Genomic DNA, 7,032 nt, shown 5'->3' with positions numbered 1-7,032 from the left:
TTCCCCATCACACTTTGGCTGGCTTCAAATGAGTGCCGAGCAAAACGCACTGCAGTGCCACACCGACGAACCGGAGACCCCCCTCTTGATGGTACCGTGATTGAGAATATCGATTCGTTTTCGTCGCCGGCAATGGGTGGCACCGTGATCAAAACCGATCACGTACCGTTGCGTGCTACACAAGGAGGCAACATTCCGAAGACGGCATAAATCTTCTGCCTCATTGACTCCCATGTTTCAGCCGTTCGGTGCTTGGGAAAGCAAAAACAGGCCAGTCTCGAGCCAGTAGCCTCCTGCTGCTGCTGCTGCGTCACTCTAGGCTGCTGCTAATGAAACGTGTCACCCGGGGAGAGTTGATATCATAAATCAAACGATGGAACGTGTCACTCGAAAAGTAAACCCGCACTCACGTAGTACGCATCGTTGCCGTCGACCACTCCATATCGGGTCCGGTTCCGCCGAAACAGATGGGGCGTCTCCTTGCCGGCGGCCAACCGCTCATCGGAATTCATGTTTTAGAAGACAATAAAAGAAGTAGCCTTGCATCGAACCGAGACCGGTCAGTCAGTCGTAATGAATGCTCGGGACTGCGTGAGGCCATAAAAAGGCCAGCTCCGTTCGAGTTGCCTTCGGGTTCTTGCGCAACACCCATCGGAACAGGCATTTTTTTTAACAGAACATGCTTTGCACCAATACCTTTGCAGCTGTTCAAAGAGCAGATCGAAAATGGCTTGCAACACGGGAAAAAAGGACGCTGGGCCAACCGAACGAAAAAACTAGCCCGCTCCAGGCTCACCCGAAGGAGTCACGTCGGAAGCGCAAAAACTAAAATCAAATCAACCTAAGTAACGATCGGCAATCTTATAGGGGTCGACCTTTGGCGGTGGTCATCGGCTTACAAAATCACTGGGTGCGCTGAAAGTAAAACATCTGCGATCCGAGCAAAGCCGTCCCCCCGACGACGACGTGCTGTGTATCGCCAACAACCCCAATTCAACCGATGCGTGATGTAAAATTCAAAAAAATCTGTCCATTTCTGCTTTCTCCAGAAAGGCGATGTTACTAAAATTTCGTCGATTGTCGTACTGTCTGTGGGAAAATCAAACAAACGAAAAAGTCAAGACAAACGGAACGCGCCGAAGAAACTTGGACACGAAAGGTCACACGGTGCTGCTCGTTGGAACGAATTCGCATAAGCCACATAAAAACACACTTACTCATCGCACGGAACGTGGTACCGTGGCCGGTTGGTCGTCGTGAGAAAAACAATCATTTATGCGGCGCTCAAAATGAAGATCACCATAAATAACCAGAAAGTCTCCGGATACGCAGACACAGACAAATTCTCTCGGCAGACAAAAACGACAATGCGGCCGATTTTTCACACGAAAGCGGGCTCGTTAGTGTTTGCTTGGCGAAATATTTTCTTGTGCCTCCTTTCGGTAGCCGAAAACGCTCGGCTTACTCGCCTGTGACTAGGCAGCAAAACGAGAATTCGATCTTTGAGGGAACAGATTCTTAATCCACTTTTCAAGGGGTCACATACATGTTTTTCCCTCAAAGCAACTTGATGTTCTGCGCAGAACCTTCAACAACGCCCCGGTGGTTCAGGCCCAAAAGGCAGAACCTGCTAGAATCATTGTGTTAAAGTGATGAACATGAATGTGCACTTTATTCGGTATTGAATTTTATCTCCGAATTTCCTTACACACTCTGCCATCGACCTACACTACCGATAATTCTTTATTGTAATTTTTTTTTTAATTCCACATGATGAAGGAAAGTACCTCGAATTTCGGAAATATCTAATTCGTTCACTAACAGTATTCCGATTCATTCAGTTTACATTGGGCAACTAGTATCGTGAGACATCGAACATCAAAGGTACAAAATGCTCGCTCTTCTTTAATCCAGTGACGAGCGTTGGAGCTTCAGAGCGAAACTCTGCCCAAAGTGATGGATGCAGACAGACGCCAGTCAGCGTTCGGAGCGTTTTCGGTGGCTTCTCCGTCTCCTGCGCCTTATTTCGTATGCCACAAGAATTAGCCATCAACCAGCAGCCCCTTGCGGAGGAAGACGATCCGGCGACGATCCACCAGCCAGCCGTCTGCTGGAAGAAGCCAGTGCGAAGGCAATAATTAATCGTCAACTGAGATTGGAAGTAATTTATAATCATCTCGGATCGTGTCCGTCGGAGCTCAGGCATCGGCGACCCGGCCCGGCCCGTAGTATTTGTGTGTTCATTAGTTTAATTTTCGAAGCAAACATAATGAAGGAATATCTTCATTAGGTACGCCCAGAGACACAAGCGAGCGACCAAAAATATGGCCACGCTTTGCACCGAAAGCGCCTAACGGGTAGAATCCTCGTTTTGTGCCCACCAGCGGCTGATGAGAAAAAGCACGTTATTGAGTAGGCAGCGAAGCGGATTGCGAACCGAAGGCCCAACACTCGGCGGACTTCCGGGATAGATGCTAACGCTGCACTAACGAACATTGCCGAAGGCTCAGAATGGAGCGTCGTCGACAATTAGTTAATACTGATGCTGAAGTGCGAGATTGAAATTAAAAACGGAAGATATTTCACTCAAATTGCTGCCCGTTAATCGTCGAATGATGACGTCGTTGCTGTACGGCATCAACTTTATTAAAAAATATGGAGCCCATTTGAAAGAGAACGCGCAGTGACACTTCCAAAAAACACTTTGACGCCGACTCCGACATAAAATGATGGGCCAAGAAATTGCAACGATGAACTATAAAAATTTTTGACACTTTGGCCTTCGGAAGGCTGGCAAGTTCACGTTTTTATGACATTGTTTGGCTGACTGTACGTCTGCTATACGGGGCCTTTTTTCGGGCCTGCTATTCCGGGCCATCATCGGTAGTGGTTTTTCGGCCCCCGTTTGCCTGTGGCGATCTTTGGAAAAACATCTCTCGTGGAACGTACTTGGCACGACGCCAGCCATCGATCGAGTGTGCCAAACATCGTGATCACAGCTCGAGCGGTTGCTGTGTTTACCGTTAGCGATGCGACACAGCGCCGGACACATTTCGGACGATGGTTGGTAATGATTTTTGATGTCGACAGTCGTTTGGCCCTGTTATAAACAGATACACGATCATACACACACGACCCTGGAAGGTTCTTACTTTGACACTGCACGCAGTAAACGACACCGAGGCCTATCGGCATAAATGGCGTCGCTTTTATTGCGTCCCAGAGTTGTGAAATGTAAATGGCCAACCTCATCACGTGTGCGTACGATGAGCCAAATAGTCCAACTGCCTGCGGCTAATGATGATGTCGGTTGAAGTTAAGTCATCATCGTCGGGCAGAAAAATCAAAAGACAATTAAAACAATCCGCTTTCGGAACACCCCGACAGTACGACTGTTCCTTCTTTCAAAGTGTCATGCTTTCGACTACAAGAAAAGATGCGCGTCCGCGCTTCCGATTTTGTGACACTGCCGGAAGTTGATTCGTGTGATAGCAGAAACCGGCATCCCACAATAGACCGCCCTCCCCCTCAAAAGACATTTCGAGGACCACCCTACATTTCTTTTGCGCCATAAAATACGACTTCATTAGATGCGGGGCGGTGGCATTATTATGAACTGTCGAGTCGATTGTGTTCGATATTGTGTATTCAAGAGCTGGCGGGAACAGTGGCGGCTTCAGCTTGCGCTCGTCTTCGCTCCCAGATTATCAATGCCCCATGCCCGGTGAGTTGCCGGCTCGCTTCCCCGGTTTGGGGAATGTCTGCGAGAAGAATGAAATCTAATCTCAATCATCATTCCGAACGCCACCATAAAAAAGCGGCTACCAGCCCGTGGTCCTGCGCGCTTTTTTGCCCTTGAGCGGTCCCGCGGAGCAGTGCTTTTGTGCCACCTTCCTTCCCATGCTGGATCACTTCCGCCGACATCCTGTGGCGAGTTCCGGGCCCTGGCGGTAACCCCCCGGCGCCGACAAGTCTTGCCATGGTCGTCGTCGCCAAGTCCATCAACGGCCTTTGTCACCGACGCCGGTTGTCGATTCACAGACGTTGACAACGTCGATCGGAAACCACCGACTGGAAGATGTTGACGTACGGTTTCGTGTCCGGTCCTCTGCTGCTGCTGGGTTGCTGCGGCTCGCCAGCTCCCCGATTGGTGTCCGATCTGGACCGAACCCAGTGAACACTACGGAAACATCATCATATTTCGTATCGGATGGGCGACGGCGCATCGGCGTGAGCTGTCGTCGTCGTCCACCTAAAACCGCCACGAAGCCGGTTACGGTGGGTCCCCACGGGACACGATGCCGTTCCAGGCTCTTGCTTTGGAGCCGTGCGCCCGCCGCTCATTGTCACAAGGCAACGTGAAAGAACACCAGCTATGCTGGGAGAGCAATGAAAGAGCAACATTTTTTGTTGCTCCGCGTTTTCGGTTGGAAAGTATTGCCAAGCAGTAAGGGCCGTGCCGAAGTAGCGCCCCCAGGAATGGCACCGCCGTCGGTCGGCATCACTCAGAAAAGCTGGTCTTGAAAGAAAGTGCTCCATTTGGAAGTGGGCAGGTGGGCAGGTAGGCAGGTGGACGGGATTGCACCACCGAGCCGTGGCCACTTTACGACGGAGAAAGCCCCCGGTAGGTCGCCTACAGGGAGGTCCTGGTTCGTGTGAATTTCGGTTCGTCGTTCGTACAGGACAACTAAGAGCAGGAAGATGGTAGTTTTATGGTAGCGCCGCGTTCGCGCCTACGCGCCGTTTATGTATTTAACGACGAAGAACAGCGAACTTGGGAAGCTGGAAAAATGTTGCACAACTGTAATGCCGCTCCAGACGGTCGGGTCGAGACGGCCTCCGTCCGTAAGCCACTTCCCAGACGGGCGGCCCTCGCGACGGTGTACTTCGTTGAAGGGCCACCGACTCTACATGGGACTTTGTACTGCATTCACGCACGTGCCGGCATGTCATGGGTTCTGCAAACTACACGTCGCTTGTACGAAACAATTTGTGAACACATTTTATTCATAATTCAGACCTTCCAGTGAAGTGCGGCATCTTTCGAGCGTCGGATGAGAACCCTGGTTCCCTGGTTTGCGGGCTTGAACCTCGAGCTCGAGATAAGAGTCGGAGGACTTCAGAAAGTTCTATTCTGTCGAGCTAATTTTTGAAAACCTCATAAATGTGTTTATTTAAGTAATTAATATAATAATTATATTAGGTTGGTGAAAAAGAAATCCATTATTTTCTCGCTAGATGGCTTTAGTGATCAATATCTCCTTAGGCATCGATGGCACAATTTCAAGTTAATGCTCGGTGTCAAGGTTACATGTAACACTACGAAAGTTCTTTTGCTGTTTTTTGTTTGTTGCATTCAGTTGTGCAGAGAAAATTCGGTACATTTTACAGTTTTAATTTACAAAAATGTCCAGGATCAAACCTGGACTAATGGTCAAGAAGGTTCTATCGTGTATTTGCTGGGACTCATTTATTATGAGTTGCTTCCGTATGGACAAACACTAAATTCAGATCACTACTGTGAACAACTGGACCGTTTGAAACTAGCGATTGACCAGAAACTGTCACAATTGACCAGCGAAAGAGGCGCTGTGTTCCATCACGACAACGTAAAGCCTATCACGTCTACCGTGACTCGCCGAAAACTCCATGGAGCTTGGTTGGAAAGTTTCAATGCATCCATCATATAGTCTAGATCTGGCATCAAGCGAATACCGCCTTTTCTCGCATTGCTCAACTTCCCAAGCGATAAGAAATTGGGATCTAGAGAAGATTATAAAAATCGGTTACTAGAGTTTTTGTCCAATAAGAACCAGGACTTCCATGAGGCATTGGGAAGCTACCTTTAAGAAGGCAAAAAATTATACAACAAAACGGTACATAGTTGACTCAAATCGGACCATCGAAAACATCTTAAAAGAAGTTTTGAATTTCACGCAAATATAATGGATTTCTATTTTCACAACCTAATATTGGACGTAATTTTGAAAAAGCACATCAAGCGATGTGCCAAATGATATGCCTCTTAACAAATATTTCTTTGGAGAACTTTTTGAAGAAAACCGAGAGGGCGTATCATTTACTCCGTGCACGGTGTAATAAGAAAACAAACTTTTGGCCAACCCGAAAAAAAAAACCACCTCTGCTAACGGGGAGCAAATTGATTTCCACTGCCGGCGAAGAGAACAGAGCGCCCCTAACGCCGCGTAACATGATTTCGAAAATCGACCATAATGTTGCGATGCTCGTGAAGCAGCAGCCAGCCGGCCAACCAGCCAGGGCGCCTGTTTCATCTTTTTTCAGCACGATGCGTCAAGGCGTGGGGCTTCCCTTTGGAGTGAACGTTAAAAAGGCGGTAGGAGCAAAATTTAAAAATTGATAAGACACTCTTCACTTACATTAGAGAGGGTCTGTGTTTTCGTGTTTCGTTTGGGGTGTGTGTGTGTGTGCGTGAACTAAACATTGTGCCAACACGGTGGAATGGCGCCGTTGGTTGGTGCATGACGGAAGCATAACCGCTTCTTGATTTCTGTAAACACGTGCACGGAATTTAAGGTACGAAAGTGCGCGTCGAACGGAGAACGGAACACTTTTGCCCAATCAACTTTCTCTGTAGCCGCTTTGCGACCGTTCCCTGCTTCTTTCGGAGATGCCTCTGAGCTCTGAGAGGTGCTTGAAAAAAAAACCAAATGCATACGCGAAACAATCAAACTCGCCACGGTGTAGATCCGCCGGAATGGCACCATACTTTGCGCGTCCGGAATGCTTTCGGCACAGTGAGGGCTCAAACAGAACACCTGGGAGCAGCCGGTGCGGGTCGGAGGGACATTTTTAACAGCGCGCCGAACGGTGTGTGATATGAAATAAAAACCACTTTTTGGCATGTCTGCAAAATTACGTGCCAAATTGAGTGACTTTACCATGGGCCGCCGTCGCCGCAGCAGCAACGGCAGCGGTGGCCTCGCTCTCTTGATGGGCGTTTTTGCTTTCATGTTTGATCACAAAGTCAGATACGCCTCTCGACACTCTTTG

Source organism: Anopheles cruzii, chromosome 3, assembly GCF_943734635.1.
Source record: "Anopheles cruzii chromosome 3, idAnoCruzAS_RS32_06, whole genome shotgun sequence".
Lineage (NCBI taxonomy): Eukaryota > Metazoa > Arthropoda > Insecta > Diptera > Culicidae > Anopheles > Anopheles cruzii.
The sequence above is the reverse complement of the archived record's forward strand: the minus strand, read 5'-3'. Positions refer to the sequence as shown.